Source organism: Pseudophryne corroboree, chromosome 1 (genome assembly GCF_028390025.1).
Source record: "Pseudophryne corroboree isolate aPseCor3 chromosome 1, aPseCor3.hap2, whole genome shotgun sequence".
NCBI classification, from domain to species: domain Eukaryota; kingdom Metazoa; phylum Chordata; class Amphibia; order Anura; family Myobatrachidae; genus Pseudophryne; species Pseudophryne corroboree.
In genome coordinates this window covers 570,040,918-570,067,699 of record NC_086444.1, presented here as the reverse complement: position 1 = coordinate 570,067,699, position 26,782 = coordinate 570,040,918, and the positions used below count along the sequence as shown (strand labels likewise).

Here is a 26,782-nt window from a genome sequence, read left to right as displayed (position 1 = left end):
CTGGGAGTCGATGGTCATCCCAGAGGGGAAGTCGTAAGCCCACTTGTACTACTTCCAGTAAGCAATTGACTGTTCAACAGTCCTTTGCGAGGAAGATGAAATATCACAGCAGTCATCCTACTGCAAAGCGGATAACTGAGTCCTTGACAACTATGTTGGTGTTAGACGTGCGTCCGGTATCCGCCGTTAGTTCACAGGGAACTAGACAATTTATTGAGGCAGTGTGCCCCCGTTACCAAATACCATCTAGGTTCCACTTCTCTAGGCAGGCGATACCGAGAATGTACACGGACGTCAGAAAAAGACTCACCAGTCTCCTAAAAAATGCAGTTGTACCCAATGTCCACTTAACCACGGACATGTGGACAAGTGGAGCAGGGCAGGGTCAGGACTATATGACTGTGACAGCCCACTGGGTAGATGTATGGACTCCCGCCGCAAGAACAGCAGCGGCGGCACCAGTAGCAGCATCTCGCAAACGCCAACTCTTTCCTAGGCAGGCTACGCTTTGTATCACCGCTTTCCAGAATACGCACACAGCTGAAAACCTCTTACGGCAACTGAGGAAGATCATCGCGGAATGGCTTACCCCAATTGGACTCTCCTGTGGATTTGTGGCATCGGACAATGCCAGCAATATTGTGTGTGCATTAAATATGGGCAAATTCCAGCACGTCCCATGTTTTGCACATACCTTGAATTTGGTGGTGCAGAATTTTTTTAAAAACGACAGGGGCGTGCAAGAGATGCTGTCGGTGGCCAGAAAAATTGCGGGACACTTTCGGCGTACAGGCACCACGTACAGAAGACTGGAGCACCACCAAAAACTACTGAACCTGCCCTGCCATCATCTGAAGCAAGAAGTGGTAACGAGGTGGAATTCAACCCTCTATATGCTTCAGAGGTTGGAGGAGCAGCAAAAGGCCATTCAAGCCTATACAATTGAGCACGATATAGGAGATGGAATGCACCTGTCTCAAGTGCAGTGGAGAATGATTTCAACGTTGTGCAAGGTTCTGATGCCCTTTGAACTTGCCACACGTGAAGTCAGTTCAGACACTGCCAGCCTGAGTCAGGTCATTCCCCTCATCAGGCTTTTGCAGAAGAAGCTGGAGGCATTGAAGAAGGAGCTAAAAGGGAGCGATTCCGCTAGGCATGTGGGACTTGTGGATGCAGCCCTTAATTCGCTTAACAAGGATTCACGGGTGGTCAATCTGTTGAAATCAGAGCACTACATTTTGGCCACCGTGCTCGATCCTAGATTTAAAGCCTACCTTGGATCTCTCTTTCCGGCAGACACAGGTCTGCTGGGGTTGAAAGACCTGCTGGTGACAAAATTGTCAAGTCAAGCGGAACGCGACCTGTCAACATCTCCTCCTTCACATTCTCCCGCAACTGGGGGTGCGAGGAAAAGGCTCAGAATTCCGAGCCCACCCGCTGGCGGTGATGCAGGGCAGTCTGGAGCGACTGCTGATGCTGACATCTGGTCCGGACTGAAGGACCTGACAACGATTACGGACATGTCGTCTACTGTCACTGCATATGATTCTCTCAACATTGATAGAATGGTGGAGGATTATATGAGTGACCGCATCCAAGTAGGCACGTCACACAGTCCGTACTTATACTGGCAGGAAAAAGAGGCAATTTGGAGGCCCTTGCACAAACTGGCTTTATTCTACCTAAGTTGCCCTCCCACAAGTGTGTACTCCGAAAGAGTGTTTAGTGCCGCCGCTCACCTTGTCAGCAATCGGCGTACGAGGTTACATCCAGAAAATGTGGAGAAGATGATGTTCATTAAAATGAATTATAATCAATTCCTCCGCGGAGACATTGACCAGCAGCAATTGCCTCCACAAAGTACACAGGGAGCTGAGATGGTGGATTCCAGTGGGGACGAATTGATAATCTGTGAGGAGGGGGATGTACACGGTGATATATCGGAGGGTGAAGATGAGGTGGACATCTTGCCTCTGTAGAGCCAGTTTGTGCAAGGAGAGATTAATTGCTTCTTTTTTGGGGGGGGTCCAAACCAACCCGTCATATCAGTCACAGTCGTGTGGCAGACCCTGTCACTGAAATGATGGGTTGGTTAAAGTGTGCATGTCCTGTTTTGTTTATACAACATAAGGGTGGGTGGGAGGGCCCAAGGATAATTCCATCTTGCACCTCTTTTTTCTTTTCTTTTTCTTTGCATCATGTGCTGATTGGGGAGGGTTTTTTGGAAGGGACATCCTGCGTGACACTGCAGTGCCACTCCTAAATGGGCCCGGTGTTTGTGTCGGCCACTAGGGTCGCTAATCTTACTCACACAGTCAGCTACCTCATTGCGCCTCTTTTTTTCTTTGCGTCATGTGCTGTTTGGGGAGGGTTTTTTGGAAGGGACATCCAGCGTGACACTGCAGTGCCACTCCTAGATGGGCCCGGTGTTTGTGTCGGCCACTAGGGTCGCTAATCTTACTCACACAGCTACCTCATTGCGCCTCTTTTTTTCTTTGCGTCATGTGCTGTTTGGGGAGGGTTTTTTGGAAGGGACATCCTGCGTGACACTGCAGTGCCACTCCTAGATGGGCCCGGTGTTTGTGTCGGCCACTAGGGTCGCTAATCTTACTCACACAGCTACCTCATTGCGCCTCTTTTTTTCTTTGCGTCATGTGCTGTTTGGGGAGGGTTTTTTGGAAGGGACATCCTGCGTGACACTGCAGTGCCACTCCTAGATGGGCCCGGTGTTTGTGTCGGCCACTAGGGTCGCTAATCTTACTCACACAGTCAGCTACCTCATTGCGCCTCTTTTTTTCTTTGCGTCATGTGCTGTTTGGGGAGGGTTTTTTGGAAGGGCCATCCTGCGTGACACTGCAGTGCCACTCCTAGATGGGCCCGGTGTTTGTGTCGGCCACTAGGGTCGCTAATCTTACTCACACAGTCAGCTACCTCATTGCGCCTCTTTTTTTCTTTGCGTCATGTGCTGTTTGGGGAGGGTTTTTTGGAAGGGCCATCCTGCGTGACACTGCAGTGCCACTCCTAGATGGGCCCGGTGTTTGTGTCGGCCACTAGGATCGCTAATCTTACTCACACAGCTACCTCATTGCGCCTCTTTTTTTCTTTGCGTCATGTGCTGTTTGGGGAGGGTTTTTTGGAAGGGACATCCTGCGTGACACTGCAGTGCCACTCCTAGATGGGCCCGGTGTTTGTGTCGGCCACTAGGGTCGCTTATCTTACTCACACAGCGACCTCGGTGCAAATTTTAGGACTAAAAATAATATTGTGAGGTGTGAGGTATTCAGAATAGACTGAAAATGAGTGTAAATTATGGTTTTTGAGGTTAATAATACTTTGGGATCAAAATGACCCCCAAATTCTATGATTTAAGCTGTTTTTTAGTGTTTTTGGAAAAAAACACCCGAATCCAAAACACACCCGAATCCGACAAAAATAATTCGGTGAGGTTTTGCCAAAACGCGTTCGAACCCAAAACACGGCCGCGGAACCGAACCCAAAACCAAAACACAAAACCCGAAAAATTTCAGGCGCTCATCTCTAAAAAATTGTCCCCAAACAGCACATGATGCAAAGAAAAAAATAGGCGCACCAAGGTCGCTGGATGGCTAAGCTAAGCGACCCAAGTGGCCGACACAAACACCTGGCCCATCTAGGAGTGGCACTGCAGTATCAGGCAGGATGGCACTTCAAAAAAATTGTCCCCAAACAGCACATGATGCAAAGAAAAAAAGAGGCGCACCAAGGTCGCTGTGTGACTAAGCTAAGCGACACAAGTGGCCAACACAAACACCTGGCCCATCTAGGAGTGGCACTGCAGTGTCAGGCAGGATGGCACTTCAAAAAAATAGTCCCCAAACAGCACATGATGCAAAGAAAAAAAGAGGCGCACCAAGGTCGCTGTGTGACTAAGCTAAGCGACACAAGTGGCCGACACAAACACCTGGCCCATCTAGGAGTGGCACTGCAGTGTCAGGCAGGATGGCACTTCAAAAAAATTGTCCCCAAACAGCACATGATGCAAAGAAAAATGAAAGAAAAAAGAGGTGCAAGATGGAATTGTCCTTGGGCCCTCCCACCCACCCTTATGTTGTATAAACAGGACATGCACACTTTAACGAACCCATCATTTCAGCGACAGGGTCTGCCACACGACTGTGACAGAAATGACTGGTTGGTTTGGGCCCACACCAAAAAAAGAAGCAATCAATCTCTCCTTGCACAAACTGGCTCTACAGAGGCAAGATGTCCACCTCATCATCATCCTCCGATTCCTCACCCCTTTCACTGTGTACATCCCCCTCCTCACAGATTATTAATTCGTCCCCACTGGAATCCACCATCTCAGGTCCCTGTGTACTTTCTGGAGGCAATTGCTGCTGGTGAATGTCTCCACGGAGGAATTGATTATAATTCATTTTGATGAACATCATCTTCTCCACATTTTCTGGAAGTAACCTCGTACGCCGATTGCTGACAAGGTGAGCGGCTGCACTAAACACTCTTTCGGAGTACACACTGGAGGGAGGGCATCTTATGTAGAATAAAGCCAGTTTGTGCAAGGGCCTCCAAATTGCCTCTTTTTCCTGCCAGTATACGTACGGACTGTCTGACGTGCCTACTTGGATGCGGTCACTCATATAATCCTCCACCATTCTTTCAATGGTGACAGAATCATATGCAGTGACAGTAGACGACATGTCAGTAATCGTTGCCAGGTCCTTCAGTCCGGACCAGATGTCAGCACTCGCTCCAGACTGCCCTGCATCACCGCCAGCGGGTGGGCTCGGAATTCTTAGCCTTTTCCTCGCACCCCCAGTTGCGGGAGAATGTGAAGGAGGAGATGTTGACGGGTCACGTTCCGCTTGACTTGACAATTTTCTCACCAGCAGGTCTTTGAACCTCTGCAGACTTGTGTCTGCTGGAGAGAGAGATACAACGTAGGTTTTAAATCTAGGATCGAGCACGGTGGCCAAAATGTAGTGCTCTGATTTCAACAGATTGACCACCCGTGAATCCTGGTTTAGCGAAGTAAGGGCTCCATCCACAAGTCCAACATGCTTAGCGGAATCGCTCTGTTTTAGCTCCTCCTTCTGCAAAAGCCTGATGAGGGGAATGACCTGACTCAGGCTGGCAGTGTCTGAACTGACTTCATGTGTGGCAAGTTCAAAGGGTTGCAGAACCTTGCACAACGTTGAAATCATTCTCCACTGCGCTTGAATCAGGTGCATTCCCCCTCCTTTGCCTATATTGTGGACAGATGTATAGGCTTGAATGGCCTTTTGCTGCTCCTCCATCCTCTGAAGCATATAGAGGGTTGAATTCCACCTCGTTACCACCTCTTGCTTCAGATGATGGCAGGGCAGGTTCAGGAATGTTTGGTGGTGCTCCAGTCTTCGGCACGCGGTGGCTGAATGCCGAAAGTGGCCCGCAATTCTTCGGGCCACCGACAGCATCTCTTGCACGCCCCTGTCGTTTTTTTAAATAATTCTGCACCACCAAATTCAATGTATGTGCAAAACATGGGACGTGCTGGAATTTGCCCAGATGTAATGCACGCACAATATTGCTGGCGTTGTCCGATGTCACAAATCCCCAGGAGAGTCCAATTGGGGTAAGCCATTCTGCGATGATCTTCCTCAGTTTCCGTAAGAGGTTGTCAGCTGTGTGCCTCTTCTGGAAAGCGGTGATACAAAGCGTGGCCTGCCTAGGAACGAGTTGGCGTTTGCGAGATGCTGCTACTGGTGCCACCGCTGCTGTTCTTGCTGCGGGAGGCAATACATCTACCCAGTGGGCTGTCACAGTCATATAGTCCTGAGTCTGCCCTGCTCCACTTGTCCACATGTCCGTGGTTAAGTGGACATTGGGTACAACTGCATTTTTTAGGACACTGGTGACTCTTTTTCTGAGGTCTGTGTACATTTTCGGTATCGCCTGCCTAGAGAAATGGAACCTAGATGGTATTTGGTACCGGGGACATAGTACCTCAATCAAGTCTCTAGTTGCCTCTGAATTAACAGTGGATACCGGAACCACGTTTCTCACCGCCCAGGCTGCCAAGGCCTGAGTTATCTGCTTTGCAGCAGGATGACTGCTATGATATTTCTTCTTCCTCGCAAAGGACTGGTGGACAGTCAATTGCTTACTGGAAGCAGTACAAGTGGTCTTCCGACTTCCCCTCTGGGATGACGATCGACTCCCAGCAGCTACAACAGCAGCGCCAGCAGCAGTAGGCGTTACACTCAAGGATGCATCGGAGGAATCCCAGGCTGGAGAGGACTCGTCAGACTTTCCAGTGACATTGCCTGCAGGACTATTGGCTTTCCTGGGTAAGGAGGAAATTGACACTGAGGGAGTTGGTGGGGTGGTTTGCAGGAGTTTGGTTACAAGAGGAAGGGATTTAGTGGCCAGTGGACTGCTTCCGCTGTCACCCAAAGTTTTTGAACTTGTCACTGACTTATGATGAATGCGCTGCAGGTGACGTATAAGGGAGGATGTTCCTAGGTGGTTAACGTCCTTACCCCTACTTATTACAGCTTGACAAAGGCAACACACGGCTTGACACCTGTTGTCTGCATTTGTGTTTAAATAATTCCACACCGAAGAGCTGATTTTTTTTGTATTTTGACCAGGCATGTCAATGGCCATATTCGTCCCACGGACAACAGGTGTCTCCCCGGGTGCCTGACTTAAACAAACCACCTCACTATCAGAATCCTCCTTGTCAATTTCCTCCCCAGCGCCAGCAACACCCATATCCTCATCCTGGTGTACTTCAACAGTGACATCTTCAATTTGACTATCAGGAACTGGACTGCGGGTGCTCCTTCCAGCACTTGCAGGGGGCGTGCAAATGGTGGAAGGCACAAGCTCTTCCCGTCCAGTGTTGGGAAGGTCAGGCATCGCAACCGACACAATTGGACTCTCCTTGGGGATTTGTGATTTAGAAGAACGCACAGTTCTTTGCTGTGCTTTTGCCAGCTTAAGTCTTTTCATTATTCTAGCGAGAGGATGAGTGCTTCCATCCTCATGTGAATCTGAACCACTAGCCATGAACATAGGCCAGGGCCTCAGCCGTTCCTTGCCACTCCGTGTCGTAAATGGCATATTGGCAAGTTTACGCTTCTCATCAGACGCTTTCAATTTTGATTCTTGGGTCATTTTACTGAACTTTTGTTTTTTGGATTTTACATGCTCTCTACTATGACATTGGGCATCGGCCTTGGCAGACGACGTTGATGGCATTTCATCGTCTCGGCCATGACTAGCGGCAGCAGCTTCAGCACGAGGTGGAAGTGGATCTTGATCTTTCCCTATTTTAACCTCCACATTTTTGTTCTCCATTTTTTAATGTGTGGAATTATATGCCAGTAACTATCAATAGCAATGGCCTACTACTATATATACTGCGCACAACTGAAATGCACCACAGGTATGGATGGATAGTATACTTGACGACACAGAGGTAGGTACAGCAGTGGCCTACTGTACCGTAATGCTATATATTATATACTGGTTGTCAGCAAACTGTGCAAAACTGAAATGCACCACAGGTATGGATGGATAGTATACTTGACGACACAGAGGTAGGTACAGCAGTGGCCTACTGTACCGTACTGCTATATATTATATACTGGTGGTCAGCAAACTGTGCAAAACTGAAATGCACCACAGGTATGGATGGATAGTATACTTGACGACACAGAGGTAGGTACAGCAGTGGCCTACTGTACCGTAATGCTATATATTATATACTGGTGGTCAGCAAACTGTGCAAAACTGAAATGCACCACAGGTATGGATGGATAGTATACTTGACGACACAGAGGTAGGTACAGCAGTGGCCTACTGTACCGTAATGCTATTTATTATACACTGGTGGTCAGCAAACTGTGCAAAACTGAAATGCACCACAGGTATGGATGGATAGTATACTTGACGACACAGAGGTAGGTACAGCAGTGGCCTACTTTACCGTACTGCTATATATTATATACTGGTGGTCAGCAAACTGTGCAAAACTGAAATGCACCACAGGTATGGATGGATAGTATACTTGACGACACAGAGGTAGGTACAGCAGTGGCCTACTGTACCGTACTGCTATATATTATATACTGGTGGTCAGCAAACTGTGCAAAAATGAAATGCACCACAGGTATGGATGGATAGTATACTTGACGACACAGAGGTAGGTACAGCAGTGGCCTACTGTACCGTAATGCTATATATTATATACTGGTGGTCAGCAAACTGTGCAAAACTGAAATGCACCACAGGTATGGATGGATAGTATACTTGACGACACAGAGGTAGGTACAGCAGTGGCCTTCTGTACCGTACTCCTATATATTATATACTGGTGGTCAGCAAAATTATGCACTGTACTCCTACTATATACTGTCTACAATGCAGCACAGATATGGAGTGTTTTTCAGGCAGACAACGTATACTGGTGGTCACTGGTCAGCAAAACTCTGCACTGTACTACTCCTCCTATATAATATTATACTGGTGGTCCCCAGTCCCCACAATAAAGCAGCACACTGAGCACAGATATGGAGTGTTTTTCAGGCAGACAACGTATACTGGTGGTCACTGTCAGCAAAACTCTGCACTGTACTCCTGATATATATACAGCTGCTCCCCAGTCCCCACAATTAAGCAGTGTGAGCACAGATATAAGCAGCACACTGAGCACAGATAAGGAGCATTTTTTTCATGCAGAGAACGGATAAAACTGGTGGTCACTGATCAGCAAAACTCTGCACTGTACTCCTCCTATATTATACAGCTGCTCCCCAGTCCTCCCCACAATTAAGCAATAAAGCACAATCAATCAAGTTCAACAATAAACAGAGAGGACGCCAGCCACGTCCTCTCCCTAACATTTCCAATGCACGAGTGAAAATGGCGGCGACGCGCGGCTGCTTATATAAAATCCGAATCTCGCGAGAATCCGACAGCGGGATGATGACGTTCGGGCGCGCTCGGGTTAACCGAGCCATACGGGAGAATCCGAGTATGCCTCGGACCAGTGTAAAATGGGTGAAGTTCGGGGGGGTTCGGTTTCCGAGGAACCGAACCCGCTCATCACTAATAAGGACCATATTTGAGGTGTTTATCTGCCTTCAGCTGCGATCATGTACATAGAGAAACATGGCGCCAGCATCGCTACTGCCGCTGCCAGGCTAGATAGCCATAAGTCAACCCTAGAAGTCAATGTTCCTCATTATTGTGTTGGTGCAGCGATTGAGTACAATTTGCGTAGGACTGTGTGATGACTCTGGTGGGCATCTATCTTCTTTCCAGGACGGAAACTTCACTTGAGATAATTAGCAGTTCTGTACCCTAATATAACACAGCTGCATATGCGGACATGAATTAGGTCTACTATGTGATTACTGACTCATTCCACTGACAATCTGCGGATCGGGGCGATAATTGGGTAATGTATGCCTGGCATTAGCCACGCAACCATTCACAAGTTGGTTCCAACAATGGCCATTTGTGCATGGCTGAATGGGAGTGGAGTCCCACAAATGTTCTGCATTTATAGCAAAACAGAGATTACTTTATCTACTGATGTCTTGCTGCTCTATTGATGATTTTTTTACCATCTAATTTTAATGAAGACGCACACGCCATTAAAATTGATCGGCTATAGGAATGAATGAGCCAAAGAAGTCAATTAGAAAAATATATCATTAATGCTGGTTAAACCACCTATGTTAACCGTTTCTGGGTATGAACGCAACATCTTCTCACAGACATGAATGGTCTTCTTTAAGTGTATTGCATGTTATAAACATCGACCTACAAACGCAACCATATGCAGAATCAAGTGAGAATGCAGATGAATATTGAATTGAATGGTTTTCATTTTTCCATGAATTCAAATGCTTTGCTTTTTGTTAAATTATAGAATGCAGTATTAAAATGTCAGCCAGTAACCAGCCTTATGTAATTGCTTTACGTTCCACTGTGCATTGCCGGTAGCTAGCCAGGTCCCATACTGTAAGCGCACGCCGCCTACTCCCACAGAACAGCCGGGAGGTTCCTGAAAACCATGTGGTGCTCCAGGTCACCTGAAAGAATGAGCAAGTCTTCCGCTATCCTCCATCCAGCTGAATCGTATCATCATAGACTTGTATCATCATAGCCATGCCCCTGCTGGACAGTGCTGGTAATCTTGGCATTGGATAGCAGGGGGAGTGGCCACAAAGTCGCAAACACAAATCGTGTCCTGGAAGGGGGAGCCCCAGATAGTTGGCAACTATGGCATACAGCATGCCCAGATACAGGCCAGTAAGTGAAGCCTTAGAGATCCTTGTCAGTAATGCAATAGTTTTTTTTAATTATTATTATTATTATTATTATTATTATTATTATTTAGCTATATTGGATTTTCTAACACTGTGATAACTGGAGATAGAAAATCTGTATTGTCACTCTGGATTAATAGACAGGGACCACATTCAGCATGACAACACACTAATGAAATGATGACTTGGTGATAATGTCAACAAGCAGTTTATCTTAAAGCCTAACCCTAATGATAACTATAATGCTATAGTCAACATTATCACTGCCGACCTGTCATATGTTGACATTTTGCACACGTCTCCCTGTCAGATGTCAGTTTAACCATGACTGTTGACGCAGTGAATGTTGACTATCTGACTGCATAGCGAGGGCATTTTGTAAACATTAATTTGGGTTAAGCTGCAAACCTATCTATATGTACAGTATCTGTACTACAATGTATAGTAATTACAGCTCATGTCGCACAGCTCTGCAGACCCTATACTCTAGCTCTCAAAATCTAGTAATGTGTTCGCAAAGGCAAGCTGGGATATGGAACAGTAGCATAATATCTTACGCTTTTCTTTAAAATAATCATTAATTTCACATTTAATTAGAGCTAATTATACCTCAGAATGGGCTTAATTGCATGCCATTAAGGATGATTGTCATCTTAACAAGTAAATTATGCAACAAAAAATCCTAAACTGTCATTAATACTGGAGGAAGATATTAATATATGCTCCTATGAGAAGGGTGGATGATTGTAAAGATAACGAGACGTTTGACTGCCGGCAATATAACTACATCCCATTTGCACAGAGTTCATGCATCTGGTCAAAGTTGCTTTGTAGAGGCCCCGTTATACAATATGTATACAACATTCAATCAATTCAATCAATAATGTGTTATAAGTGTATCCTGTTATATATAGTATGGTAGAGGGCTTTAACATGTTCATACATAGACATGTTTGTGGGGTTTTTTATTAAATAAATATGCACATTGTAAACAATCTGACTTGTTATATTGGGTACTGCCCATATTATAGGTAATACACATCTGGCATTACAAGGTGTGTTTCAAACTTACAGTACAGTCTATTAGCAGATATAGCAATAGCAAATGTTGTATAACTATTTCACATGTGCTGCACCCATGAAACCCAAGTATCTCATAACTTTCCATGTTTGCTGCACGTTTGTGAAGAGATATTAGAGTGCAATGTTGCTGAGAAATCCACAAAACAAATCTTGACTGGTGGAAATGCACACCTTATCATATAAACAATAATGGGCCAAATGTAATAGAGTGAGAGTTTCAAAAAGTGAGAGATTTGGTAAGGTTTTGCAGTTTTTTTTTAAAGTGGCAATCGTTTACACAGCAAGATCAACCTGGTTTTGCAGTGTAAATGATTGCCACTTTAAAAAAACAAACTAAAAAAACCTTACTAAATCTCTCACTTTCTGAAACTCTTACTCTATTACATTTGGCCCTATATGTCACATGTATGCTGTTATTTTCAGTTTCATATTTTATACAGTGATACAACTAGTTATGCTGTTGTATTGGCTGAGTTTATTTTCGGTGAGCAAATACATATATAGTATATCCAGCTTCCCACTATATTGTAGTTAGTACTTCCAGACGGCAAGGAATATGAGAAATGTGCACTGTTTCTGCATATTTGAAACAAGAGTAATACACTGGCATCCCTCTGGCATCTGCCAGTCCTGTGCCAGTGCTACTGTAGCAGATCACTACCAGTAGCACAGCCCACACATGTCTAGCAGAAACAGCTGAGCTAAATAGTGGCCTTGATTACCCTAGTAGTGACTGGCGACCACTTTCTACAAAAAAATAATAGTAAAAAGAAAATCATTGGCCAATGAGAAAAAAAGGTGTGTGACATTTTTTAGAATTTAAATAGCAAAATGAAACTAATAGAGTACATAAACAAAACAAATAAACAAACAAAGAAAATACTGTTAATGGGAATTCTTTCTCATTCCATATGGCAAATTCGTCGTTCTAGTATTTCCCCCAAAGAATGTGATTGGCTGTTCCTGGTCAGAGCAGGAAAAATGTATTTGAATTGGTCCATAGAGCTGAATAAGACAAAGCAAAATATGTGGCCCCTTTAAGAGGTTTAGTGTTTTCCCCTTTTATATGTTAACTGAGTGATGAGGTGCTAAAGGCAGCTTATCACATTTAAGCTGCCTTCTGTTTGATTTATATTAGTGGTTGTCAGCCATTTTACCGTAGGTATGTTGCCTTACTGTAAAAGTCCAGGACACAGGAAAGTGATCTTTGGCTTGACAAGTGAATGTTGTATTTTATTACTTTACCTTTCCTTCTTTTCCTTTTTCATTTGTCCTCCATGTATTTTCTTTCTCTTTTTACTCTTGCATATTTAATTTTTTAGTTTTCCTTCTCAGTTTTCTTTTATGTCCCCTTTTAATTTCTTTTTTATTACTTTATTACTGTCTGTCCTTCATTTATTCTGCTGCCTGCCCTATTTTATTTATCTCCCTGCTCTTCATAGCACTCAGCTCTCTTAACCGCCCAACTGAATGAAAGTAAATTTGCACTCTACTCTGGCAGCACACAGTGGCGGTTGCAGAGGTCCATGGTTGGCCCCAGCAGCAGTTCCTTGATAGTGAACCCCTTGTCAACAAGGGCTGCTCGGCCTGGAAATGTCATCTTTGGCAGTGGCCATGTTTTGCAGAGGTAAACTTCCAGGACATGTGGCTCAGCCTTCATAATGATGGTCAATTGCTTGCTGCTGGCTGTATAACATGCAACCCTCTGTGCTCTGGCAAGCTGCATTTGAGGAGGGTTACCTGGAGATTGCCACAGGTTCTGCACTGGTACCCGGGTATGACTATATTTCCACTGCACTCAGCTCCACCCCTTCCATAATGCTGGGTGGCCTTTTTTTGGGGGTGGGGGTTCTGGACTGAATAGCATCAGTGGCCATTGTGGCATGGTAACATGGGTGGATGATGTGGGAACCTGTGCATCAGGGCCCAAAAGCTGCAACCATCTCTTCCTGGTATACTTAATAATACCAGTGAGAACATGCATGTTAGGGTATCTGGTTGGCGAGGAAAGGCCGTCGGGCCCTCTGCTACTCAGACTGCCACAATATTTACTCCACCTGCTGCATCAGTGGACATTACAGCCCGTCTCCCATCTACCATGCCACAACGGACTGTACTAAACACCTTAATACATCCTGGTTATACAACATTCGGACATAACAAAAACACTGCAAATAGGGAAGAGCCCATGGAATATCACTGCTGCTATCTGCAGCAGCTGCTTGCGATAATTCATGGAGAGGCTGTGTAATGTTACACACCACAATCATGCTATATAGGAGACGGTAGTTGCTAGAACCAAGTGGGCTAAAGTACCTCTGATGTCAGGGGGAGGAGCTAGGCTGGCGGGATAGTGCTTTCACTATCCACGCCACCAACTACTCCCTTTAGTAACCCAGTGGCGAGCAAAGCAAGCCCATGATTGTACATTTCAGGTACCATTTTCGGGCCTTGCAACTCCCCCATGTGACATCTGAGGTCCTTTCCCCAACTTGTGGCGTTTTAAAGGTTTTGGGTATCCCTTTGCCTATATCAACGTCTGTTTCCTCTCCTCCTGCCTGATATCCCATCTGCCTCTTTCTGTATCTCACAGCCTGTTGAGAGACCATCGGTTGTCTCTTTGTTTTCTCACCAACTGCAAGTCATTCATATGACATGAACCTCCAAGTTGCCACAGGATCTCAGCCCCAGGACCATAGGAGCAATGACGTTCATCCTAGACACTGTTGGTGGAGCAGGAGGATTGAGACTGATGGTGTGCATCTTACTGATGAGAGGTATTTTCTGTTCTTAAATGGTATTTTTATGGGTATTTTGGAGCTGATTATGATGGCAGTGCTGCGGCTTTACTGACCTTGTTGGTGGTAACAACAATTTTTCGTTGAGTTGCTAGTTATTTTGTGTAGATGGTGTGCTCTCCTTAACCAATGATTTATATGATTATGTCCGATGAGGGCAGTTGACACTGCCTGTCCGTGTGTGTATAATATGGGAGAGTTGTACACCAACAACTGAGTTTTGTATGCATGAATATTTCATGCTTTATATTGTCTGCCACCATACTAACTTTAATAAATAAAGATAATTTAAATACAATATGATCTAATCAGCACAGCCAACTTCTTTTGTATGTTTTTTTTTTTATAGGTTAAGTTGTATATATGTATAAATAAAAATATTAAAGAGGAGTAACAGCTGCAATATAAATCATTATTGCATTTAAAAAATTGTATGTGTAAGGATGTGCCCTGTGGGCACATCCATGTTGCCGTCCCTAGCTGGGGACAGCGCTGGGGCAGCTTGTCTGTCCCCAGCGCTTGGTGCGTGGCGGCGGGTGTCCGGTGCAGGGATTACCTTTTTCCCTGCACCGGACCAGAGACTGCGGGGGCATTTAAATCTTGGCGCCCTCCGGGAGCCAATCGCGGCTCCCGGAGCGGCAGCCAATCGGAGAGTGACGCAGCGAGCCAATCGGCGCTCGCCGCGTCATAGGCCCCGCCCCCGGCGTCTGACGTCAGACGCTGGGCGGGAGCCGTTCGAAGAAAAGGCCGCGCCGAAGAGCGGCAGAAGAGTCGTCGGGCGGGAGAAGAACAGAAGAGACGGCCGGAAGAAGAGGGAAGAAGACGCCGCGCGGAGGAGAGGAGAAGAGCTCCGGCGGCCGCTGAAGAGGCCTGAAGAATCTAGCCCTCGGAAAGAAGATGTCCAGCGGCGGTTGGACGCGGCGCGACGACGGCGGCGCCGCTGGCCAGGACGGGCCAGCGGCCGAAGATTGAAGAAGAGCGCCGGAGAGGTCACCAGGGGTGGGAAGCGAAGAGCTGACGAAGCTCCCCCCTGGTGCCTCTTCCAGCGGGTCAGGTAGGCCCTTGTCAGGTGCCCCTGTACCCGCTTTCCCCCTAGACCACCGGGTGTTCGGGCATTAGGCCCGTGGGCACAGTCAGGCCCTCCCGGCCTGTGGGCACGTAGTCGGGCCCTCCCGGCCTGTGGGCATATAGTCGGGCCCTCCTGGCCCGTGGGGGCATTTGGTCGGGCCCTCCAGGCCCGTGGCCCAGATAGGCAGGCACTAGGCCTGGGGGCACATGTTGGGCACTAGGCCCCTAAGGTTAGTCAGGCCACCGGCCTGTGGCACCAGTTAGGCGGGCATTAGGCCCGAGGCACAATCCAGGCACTAGGCCTGTGGGGCATTAGAGGGCATTAGGCCCTAGTGGATTTTGGCCAAATAGGTACGATAAGGTGACCTTGGGCACAAGGCCCAGGTCACCCAACGGGCAGCAAGGTAGGCGGGCGCTAGGCCCGTGGGCAAAGTCAGGCCTCCGGCCTGTGGGCAGTTAGGGGGCGCTAGGCCCAGTGAATCAGCGTTTCCCCGAGGTGAGTAAAGGTGGCACTGGGCGTTAGGCTCAGGCCACCCTGAGAGTACGGTAGGTGGGTGAGCTGTGCGGTCCCCACTACTGGGTGTTCTGAGTCGGGTAGACAAAGGGACAGCACCGTTTTATGTTGTAACTCCGATAGTGTGATATATGTTGTTACCGTGCAGGGCAAATTGCTGTTATGAGGTTTGTGCTAGTTATGTTGCACCACACCCACAGAGCTAGTTTGAGGGCTCTGCTGTTGTAGTTAGTATAGGGTGTGACACTAGGTCAGAGTTAGGCCCTGCACGGCTGTTTCTCTTTGCCTCCTTACAGGGACCTGTAAGTGGAGAAGATCGGAGTGCAAGACTTGTGACGGTGAGTAGCATCCGTGTACGTCTGTCCCTTGTTTGTCCCAGAGCGCCGGAGTCGGGATTGCTCACGGACGTGAGAATCCCTTTTCATCACACTACGTGCGAAAGCGCGAGTGTGTGAAATCTGGGTGGCTGAGGCTTTGTGCCGGTGATGACCATTCGCCCAACCGGTGAAGGTCGCGGCCACCCCTGGGGTATCCCCTGTTCCAGCGGAAGAAGGGTCGATACCCCCTTTGATGTAAACCATTCTCTCCTCAGCTCGGTCGTCGGTCAGCTCCGAGAGGGAATCGCCGTGTCCGGATCCGAGTGAAGATTTCCAGGTCCGTTGAGGGTTCCGGTACCTGAAGGTGAGAGCGAGCGGCGCCTGGTGAGTACCGAGTCTACACCTGCACGGCAGCAGGCACCACCACACGCACCGCAGTCCAACCGCACCTCTCACACTTGGCGTAGTCGGCAGGATAAAAGAGACCGGATCACGGACACGATGTGGAACGCCACCAAGAAGACCTCCCTGCGGACGGCTCCGGAGAAGACTCACCCCCGGATGTGTGCGGACCAGAGCGACTGGGTGACGGTGTCTGGGGCAGACATCCTGAAGATGGTGCAGCGGTCGGTCCAGCGTGAAAAAGAAGAGCGCCGGGAGAAGGGGCGCAAGAAGGCCGCTGTGACGCCCTGCAAGAAATGTCGGCAAACAGGTCACTTTGCCGACGAGTGTACATGGCGAGAGACGCCCCCAAAGAAGGTGGTCCAGGAAGCGGACCGAAGACGTCAGAAGGGCCAAGCGAAGGAGTCCTGGTGTTTGCTCTGCGGAAACTACGGGCATGAGCACAACAGTTGTCCCTGGGACGAAGAGTTGAGCGAAGACGAGGTTGATTCCCGGTGTGAAAGCTGTGGAGATCCCCGACATCGGCTCCTGGAATGTCCATGGACGGAAGACAGGACGGACTACGAGGCCACGGTGAAGCAGCTGACGGAATCTCGTCAGCAGCTTTGGGACCGGGTGGCTGCAGAGCCTGTGTGTGCGCTCTGCAAGGCGAGAGGGCATGCGCTTCCCGATTGTCCGTGGAATGCAGACCGGATGATTGCGGATGGTCGCGCCCAGAGATGGGAGGAGGAAACCAGGGAAATGGAGCGGAAGGCCTTGCTTGAAGTTAATTCGCAGGTGCCCATTTCCTCGGAGCCGGAACCAACGGGTGAAGATTCCCCAGTGAAGGAGGCGGACCAGGAACCCGTCTTGGAGAAGGTGGCAGTGGCCCTCCCTTGTTGGAAGTGTCGGCGACCAGGACATGCGGCCAGTGAGTGCCCTTGGGAAGATGCCGAGGACCTACTCTGTCCCAAGAAAGTGACCCCAGTAAGGCAGAATCCTTTCCCGCATGAGGCGGAGGTGGACGACTGGGAGGTGAAGAGGCCACGCTGCGAAGAAAAGCGTGAAGACCCAGTGACTGAGACGTCCGGAATCTCCCCGCGATGGAACCGTCCACGACCAGGACGTGCGGAACAGGAGTGTCCTGGGTACCAAGAAATGCCAGCGGAAGCAAAGGAGTACGCTGAGGAAGTAACGATGCCAGCGGAAGCGAAGGAGTACGCTGAGGAAGTAACGATGCCAGCGGAAGCGAAGGAGTACGCTGAGGAAGTAACGATGCCAGCGGAAGCGCAAGAGTACGCTGAGGAAGCAGAGGTGCCAGCGGAAGCGAAGAAGTACGCTGAGGAGGAAAGTAATACCCCAGTCCAGATATCGGAGGAGGACTCGGACTACGGTGAGCTGTCCGCCGACGAATCCCTCCCAGAACAGATGGAGGACGACTCTGGCATCGGAAGCGCCGACGAGAGTGACTGGCAGGATCGGGTGGAGTCATGCTCCCAGTTGAATGCCCTCCGGAAAGAGGAGGAGATAGTCCTGGAGCAAGAATACCTGCCAGGAGTGCCGAAATGGACCGACGTACGGGGACAGGACTGCGGTGCCGTGGGAGGACCCGTTCCAGAGGAAGAGATAGGACCTTTGGAGATGCCCCACGAGGAAATGCGACATGTGGTGGCTGTTGCCCGGGAGGAAACGGATGCCCCGGAGGATTCCGCTGTTGGGTGGTGGTCGATACCACACCCGGACGACAGGGACGAAGCCACAGACGGTATCGGAGGCCAAGAGTGGGTGACTGTTGTCCCCGTGGAGGAAGATTCCCCTTGGTGGCCAACGTCAAGCGACCGTGAGGAGATGCCACTCCCCCAGAGGATCCGCCGATGGAGGTCAGGACGTAAGAGGAACCCGGAGCTGGAGGAGGAAGGATGTGGGGTCACAGCTGGTCCAGGCTGGGCCCCCGAATGTACCTTCGCCGGAGGGACCTCTGAATTCCCTGACCCGCGGACAATGGAAGTCGTGAGGAACTTTGTAGGGACTACAAAGGAAAAAGGGGGGGGAAATGTAAGGATGTGCCCTGTGGGCACATCCATGTTGCCGTCCCTAGCTGGGGACAGCGCTGGGGCAGCTTGTCTGTCCCCAGCGCTTGGTGCGTGGCGGCGGGTGTCCGGTGCAGGGATTACCTTTTTCCCTGCACCGGACCAGAGACTGCGGGGGCATTTAAATCTTGGCGCCCTCCGGGAGCCAATCGCGGCTCCCGGAGCGGCAGCCAATCGGAGAGTGACGCAGCGAGCCAATCGGCGCTCGCCGCGTCATAGGCCCCGCCCCCGGCGTCTGACGTCAGACACTGGGCGGGAGCCGTTCGAAGAAAAGGCCGCGCCGAAGAGCGGCAGAAGAGTCGTCGGGCGGGAGAAGAACAGAAGAGACGGCCGGAAGAAGAGGGAAGAAGACGCCGCGCGGAGGAGAGGAGAAGAGCTCCGGCGGCCGCTGAAGAGGCCTGAAGAATCTAGCCCTCGGAAAGAAGATGTCCAGCGGCGGCTGGACGCGGCGCGACGACGGCGGCGCCGCTGGCCAGGACGGGCCAGCGGCCGAAGATTGAAGAAGAGCGCCGGAGAGGTCACCAGGGGTGGGAAGCGAAGAGCTGACGAAGCTCCCCCCTGGTGCCTCTTCCAGCGGGTCAGGTAGGCCCTTGTCAGGTGCCCCTGTACCCGCTTTCCCCCTAGACCACCGGGTGTTCGGGCATTAGGCCCGTGGGCACAGTCAGGCCCTCCCGGCCTGTGGGCACGTAGTCGGGCCCTCCCGGCCCGTGGGCATATAGTCGGGCCCTCCTGGCCCGTGGGGGCATTTGGTCGGGCCCTCCAGGCCCGTGGCCCAGATAGGCAGGCACTAGGCCTGGGGGCACATGTTGGGCGCTAGGCCCCTAAGGTTAGTCAGGCCACCGGCCTGTGGCACCAGTTAGGCGGGCATTAGGCCCGAGGCACAATCAAGGCACTAGGCCTGTGGGGCATTAGAGGGCATTAGGCCCTAGTGGATTTTGGCCAAATAGGTACGATAAGGTGACCTTGGGCACAAGGCCCAGGTCACCCAACGGGCAGCAAGGTAGGCGGGCGCTAGGCCCGTGGGCAAAGTCAGGCCTCCGGCCTGTGGGCAGTTAGGGGGCGCTAGGCCCAGTGAATCAGCGTTTCCCCGAGGTGAGTAAAGGTGGCACTGGGCGTTAGGCTCAGGCCACCCTGAGAGTACGGTAGGTGGGTGAGCTGTGCGGTCCCCACTACTGGGTGTTCTGAGTCGGGTAGACAAAGGGACAGCACTGTTTTATGTTGTAACTCCGATAGTGTGATATATGTTGTTACCGTGCAGGGCAAATTGCTGTTATGAGGTTTGTGCTAGTTATGTTGCACCACACCCACAGAGCTAGTTTGAGGGCTCTGCTGTTGTAGTTAGTATAGGGTGTGACACTAGGTCAGAGTTAGGCCCTGCACGGCTGTTTCTCTTTGCCTCCTTACAGGGACCTGTAAGTGGAGAAGATCGGAGTGCAAGACTTGTGACGGTGAGTAGCATCCGTGTACGTCTGTCCCTTGTTTGTGTCAGAGCGCCGGAGTCGGGATTGCTCACGGACGTGAGAATCCCTTTTCATCACACTACGTGCGAAAGCGCGAGTGTGTGAAATCTGGGTGGCTGAGGCTTTGTGCCGGTGATGACCATTCGCCCAACCGGTGAAGGTCGCGGCCACCCCTGGGGTATCCCCTGTTCCAGCGGAAGAAGGGTCGATACCCCCTTTGATGTAAACCATTCTCTCCTCAGCTCGGTCGTCGGTCAGCTCCGAGAGGGAATCGCCGTGTCCGGATCCGAGTGAAGATTTCCAGGTCCGTTGAGGGTTCCGGTACCTGAAGGTGAGAGCGAGCGGCGCCTGGTGAGTACCGAGTCTACACCTGCGCGGCAGCAGGCACCACCACACGCACCGCAGTCCAACCGCACCTCTCACATATGGAAAAGTGAAGTTAAGAACATGTTAATGCTTCTTAAACAATGTCAAAATGAGCCAGGGACGTGCAGTCAGGGGAGGCAGTGCCTCCCCTGTCATGATTAAAATAATACAAAGAAGATATTTATAACATATATCCTGTATCATAGATATCTTCTTATATTATTTTAATAGTTTTTGCTGTGAAACTGCAGCCAAATATGAACGGGCGGCAGCGAGAACGGGTGCCTCCCGCTGTCTATAGTAAACTGGCTGAAGCGGGGGGTGGGGCCAAGCCACGGGCAGAAAAAGCCCATTGAAAAAAATGTGGAGAAGAGGCACCTGTACATCTGCCTTATTGACAGAGCTGTGCCTGCAGCCCACATCAAAGCACGCCCTCCTGTCAATGAGGCAGATGTGATTGGCCAGCTGGATCACACTGCCACCAGTAATCTATCTGACAGGCACTGGCAACCGCCAGCAACCTATCAGAGGCCTGCAGTTAGGAGGAGCTTCTGAATCTACGAGAATAGGCTGCTGTGCTGTGTCAGAGCTCCTCAGTTCACGGCACACAGGCTGAGCTGCAGAACTACAGCAGCGCACATACAGCAGATCCGCAGCATCTGGGAAGGTGTGAGAGACCTTCTATAGCACCTCCAATGGACAGACTGTGGTGAGTGGCTGTTTCTTTGAGCTAGCCCTAACACAGGCTCCCCTTCTCTCTCTCTCAGGTTCTCTCTCCTGCTACAACTCACATTTCCTAACTCCTCCCCCCATTCGCGGCACCCCCGAACCCCCCATCTCCCACACAGGTTTTCTCTCCTGCCCTGTCACATCACAGCTCCTAACACCCCCCCCCCCCCCCCTGCAGCACCCCCCTCCCCACACACAACTATTGATCTCCTGCTTTATCTTCCCTCACAGCTACAACACCCCCATCCATGGCTCTCCCCACATGTTCATTCTCCTGCTCTCTCACCTATTAAATCCCTCCCGTCTGTGACACTCAGACCCCTCCCATCTGTGGCACCCCATCCCCCATCGAGATCCCGACCGATGGCGTGCCCTTGCGGGCTCGCTGCGCTAGCCACACTGCGGGCACGATGGCGCGTTATGCGCACCATGCTATTTATTTTCCCTCCAGGGGGGTCGTGGGGCCCCAAGAGGGAGAATAGTTGTCGGTATGCCAAGTGTCGGGATTCCGGCGCCGGTATACTGCGCGCCGGGATCCCAACAGCCGGCATACTGAATGCCACCCCTGGGGCAAGGCAGCAATTTGGTCTGGTGTGACACACACATTACTTTGTAACTGCATCTGACCCCTGCGTCCTGTCAAATCTGGCACATGGGTCATGTGCCCCCCAGTTGCAGCCCTGGGGTTAGGCTGCAGTTAGGGTGGGTTTAGGATTAGGTTGAAGTTAGGGTAGGGTTAGTATTAGGCTGCGGTTAGGGTTAGGATGCATTTAGATTAGGGTAAGGCTGCAGTTAGTGTAAGGCTGCAGTTAGGGTAGCGCTAGTATTAAGTCGGGAACACACTAAACGATGTGTGTACCTGGTGAGCTCGCTCACACACTTGCGGGGGCATGGGGAGGAGCAGGGCTATGATGCGTTTGGCAGCATGGAATCCCTAGCGACATACCCAGATTGAGATGCATGTACAGCCGACTAGACGCATCCCATGTGTGCCTCTCCAGCCACTGACCTCACCGCACGTCACTGAAATGAGCATAGTATAGATGAAGAGCTGGCTTAGAGCCTAATTCAGATTTGTATGCTAACCTGGTTGTGGAAGCACAGAGCATGTGCAGGACCCTTTATGCGCATGTGCAGATCGGATCCTGCGTTCTCACACCCTAAGCCCTAGTCTGATTGACAGGCTGAGGGCGTTTTGGGGCCGGGAAGTGGCAGCTTCCGTGTCCGTTCCTCCAAATGGAGGCCTGTCACCTCCATTTTGTAGGAGAGCCAAGTTCAGTGTCTGTGTCTGGCAAAGTAGATTTACTGACCTCAGCTGTGGACCTGTAAGCTGAAGGTTACTCAGATGACTGATGGTCATGCAGTGTGAACCGAGGGTGCGTCTTCTGGAGACACACAAGTGGATCACGGGAGCAGACAGGATGCCTCTATTTACACTAGATGCCTCCTGCTGCATTTGCATATTAGCTGTACAGTAATGCGCAGCCGCTTCAGGCCTTTTATGGTGAATACGATAAACATTAAAATTTGACTGCAATGGAATTTTTTTTGAACAGTTGAATTACTTCTTTTTCTGCAACAGAACCATACAGAAACAACACTTTAGTGCTTCATAAATAGCTCCCTTACAGTTAATGCAGCAAAATGCATAAGCACAATACCGAAAAGACAATTAATTTGCACCTTATTAGTGCTCTCTACATCACAGAAAGGTTTGCATTTTATACTTGCGGATACTGCAGGTACTAGAGAGAAGTGAAGTTGCAGAGAAATCATTTTTCAGAAGTACAAAGTTCCACAATACAATGTCCTACTAACACATGTGGTCATTTTGCACTGTACTAAGGGGGTCATTCCGACCTGATCGTAGCTGTGCTAAATTTAGCACAGCTACGATCACTTACACTGACATGCGGGGGGGTTGGGGGTGTTTGGGGGGTGCCCAGTACTGGGCTAGTCCGCCCCCGCATATCAGGCCGCCTCCCCCCCCCCCCGCACATGTACAAAAGCATCGCACTGCGGCGACGCTTATGTACTGGAAGAGTAGCTCCCAACCAGCGCAGCTCCTGCGGCTGGACGGAAGTTACTCGTCGCTGCCCTGGGTCGCCCTGGGTCGTCACACAGCCGCTGCCCCCCCCCCCCCGCACATTGGCCAGACCACACCTACAAAGCGGCGGCCAATCAGGCAGAGGCTATCGTTAGGCAACGACAGCCGTCGACTGTCAGCCATGCGCCGGCGCACTGCGGCGCCAGCACATGCGCCGTTCTGATCTGATCGCTGTGCTGCAATGAACTGCAGCGAGCGATCAGGTCGGATGTCCCCCAAAGGGCCTAATTCAAGGTTGATTTCAAAATAACATTTTCCCCTAATTGGGAAAAACTATGGTGGTCATTCCGAGTTGTTCGCTCGCTAGCAGTTTTTAGCAGCCGTGCAAACGCTATGCCGCCTCCCACTGGGAGTGTATTTTAGCTTAGCAGAAGTGCGAATGAAAGGATCGCAGAGCGGCTACAAAGTTTTTTTGTGCAATTTTAGAGTAGCTCAAAACCTACTCAGCGCTTGCGATGACTTCAGACTGTTCAGTTCCTGTTTTGACGTCACAAATACGCCTCTGCGTTCGCCCAGCAACGCCTGCTTTTTTTCGAACACTCCCTGAAAACGGTCAGTTGACACCCAGAAACGCCCACTTCACGTCAATCACTTTGCGGCCAGCAGTGTGACTGAAAAGCTTCGCTAGACCCTGTGTGAAACTACATTGTTCGTTGTAAAAGTACGTCGCGCGTGCGCATTGCGCTGGATACGCATGCGCAGAAGTGCCGTTTTTTTGCCTCATCGCTGCACACCGAACGAATGCAGCTAGCGAACAACTCGGAATGACCACCCATGTGCACTGCAGGTGGAATAGATATAAAAGGTGCAGAGAGAGTTATATTGGGTGGGTTATATTGTTTCTGTGCAGGGTAAATACTGGCTGCTTTATTTTTACACTGCAATTTAGATTTCAGTTTGAACACACCCCACCCAAATCTAACTCTCTCTGCACATACTATATCTGCCCCCCCTGCAGTGCACATGGTTTTGCCCATTAGGGGAAAATGTTATTATGCAATCAACCTTGTATCAGACCCTAAATGTATAGACCAGATGTTCCCATACGCGGTCCTCAATGCACCCCAACGGTCCTGGTTTCAAATGTATCTATGCTTGGCCACAGGTGACTTAATTAGCACCTTAGTCAATTTGATTTAACCATCTGTGCTGAGCCATGGATATACCTAAAACCTGGTTCCTTGAGGACCGCGTTTGGGAACCTCTGGTATAGTCTATAAATAGTTTGCTCTGGTCTGTGTTCAGGTGGCACAAAAATTAGAGGGAGAGTTGTGAACTGAACACTTATGGTCAAATTTCACCTGGGAAATGTATGGAATAAAGCAAATATTTTTCTGAATATTTATTTACAGTTTTGCTAATCTCTACATATAGGTTGTGTTGGAAGTGGAAGAAGCAGTGGAGGCTAAAGGAAACAAACTTACACAAACACTTTTGATGTTTTTCTAATGGGTCCGGTATGATATCCCGGGAGACGGGATGCCGGCAGTCAGCTAACCGACAGCGGCATCCCATCTGCCGGAATCCTGGCAACGAGTCCCCTTGTGGGTTCTGTTCCCACAGGTTCTATTCCCACTCGGTTGGTGGCATGGACCCACCAACCGAGTGGGAATTAGGGGCGGGTGTCGGGATGCCGGCCGTCTGCAAAATGCCGGCTGATGGGTTTCCAGCGTCGGTCTCCTTAACGCCGGAATCCCAACCGCCAACATTTTGACTGCATCCCTTTCTAGCACCTACTTTATTTAGTGCTATGTATAACTATATTATTTATTTCGATTTTATTTATTTATTATATTATTAGTTTCTTATATAGCGCAGCAATTTTTGTTGTGCTTTACAACTGGAAACAACAGTGATAAAACAAAGCTGGGTAATAACAGACAGACATAGAGGTAGGAAGGCCCTGCTCGCAGGCTTACAATCTGTAGTGTAAATGGTCATTGATACACAATGCTAGGTGCTATATTATGCATGTTATCCCTATTGAATGCAGCACACATCTAGATTGTGGTTTCATGGTATACTGTCTGGGCTGTTTATGTTAGGGATACACACTTGGGGGGCATATAGGACACCAGGAATAAGCCACGGTCTGATGTGACAATCTGTAGACTGTGTTATTTATTCTTTTTTGTTATGTGTGGGGCGGTTTTCAACTTCCAGGGGGAATTGATAGTTGTTACCCATGGTCCGGTGCAGAATTGGGACTGCCTAGGCTGCTGGGATGCACTAGGGACGTGCCCCGGCCTTAAAGCAGTAGCCACTGCAGTGATGTGGTGTGTGACAGGCAGTATCCTGCCTCGTATTGCAGAGCAGCATGCAGAGCATGTCCATGGTCCATGAAGACAATATCAGCATGCGTCAGATGTGTGAGCCTTGGAGACCATGAAGACATGGCACACACCAGAACACCAAATGATATAATATGTACACTTCACCTGTCACTGCCATGCATCTTACGAAATGTAAGTACCAAATGAAAACACTTAGGTGAAAAGCAGAGATCATGTTTAGCCACGTGATTTCACATTATACTAAAAACAGCATGTCTTAGTGAATGGGACAATGTTTACCATCTAAGCAATATAAAAATGACATTATAGTTTGAGTGTGAAGCATTCTGGCATTTTATAGATCAATAAGGGTGATTCCGAGTTGTTCGCTCGCTAGCTGCTTTTAGCAGCATTGCACACGCTAAGCCTCCGCCTACTGGGAGTGTATCTTAGCATAGCAGAATTGCTAACTAAAGCTTCGCTAATTTTCTCGTAACGATTACCCCACAGTTTCTGAGTAGCTCCAGACTTACTCAGCCATTGCGACCAGCTCAGTCCTTTTCGTTCCTGGTTTGACGTCACAAACACACCCAGCGTTCGCCCAGCCACTCCCCGTTTCTCCAGCCACTCCTGCGTTTTGCAACTCGAACGCCTGCGTTTTTCCGTACACTCTCATAAAACGGCCAGTTTCCACCCAGAAACACCCACTTCCTGTCAATCACACTACGATCAGCAGAGCGATGAAAAAACTTTGTTACGCTGTGAGTAAATTACCAAACTTTTGTGCTAATTTACTTGGTGCAGGAGCACTGCGTACATTGCGCATGCGCAGTTTGCGACTAATCGCTCCGTAGCGGAAAAAAAATGACGAGCGAACAACTCGGAATCACCCCCAATATGTGAAGATGTAGGTCCACCTTGATGGACAACTATTTGTATTTAGACATAACGGCATGCTATTCCTTTGCTGGCTGCTTAGTGCTGTTGTCCCCAAACACCCTCCCAACTCTCTCCCACCAACTAAAAAACTTAACGACATTAACAGAAACCATCCACAGATGACCATTAATTGCAGAAAGACAAAAACATACATATCAGCTACTAAACATTGATGGTTTGTTGGTCTTAAAACATCATCATCATTGTCATGCAAAAATATCAGATTCTTTTATTTTTTAGTTGTTTTAGAAGCAGGGTATAATCATCTGTCTGGGGACTGGAAGGTGAAATAAGAAAAACATTGACTTTGGTGAACAACATTGATGCAGGATTGT

General features: G+C 49.3%; 1 protein-coding gene and 1 long non-coding RNA gene across 3 annotated transcripts in view; one reads left to right on the top strand and one right to left on the bottom strand.

Annotated features, from left to right (window-relative positions):
- BNC2 (basonuclin zinc finger protein 2) overlaps positions 1-26,782 on the bottom strand; it is an 843,848-nt gene that overhangs the window by 717,714 nt on the left and 99,352 nt on the right. The gene's annotated exons all lie outside the window — the stretch shown is intronic.
- The window catches only part of LOC134921327 (uncharacterized), an 86,163-nt gene continuing 80,308 nt past the window's right edge, over positions 20,928-26,782 (top strand). Inside the window, exon 1 of the long non-coding RNA XR_010177478.1 lies at positions 20,928-21,108. This is a non-coding gene — a long non-coding RNA (uncharacterized LOC134921327). The remainder of the gene's footprint in view (positions 21,109-26,782) is intronic.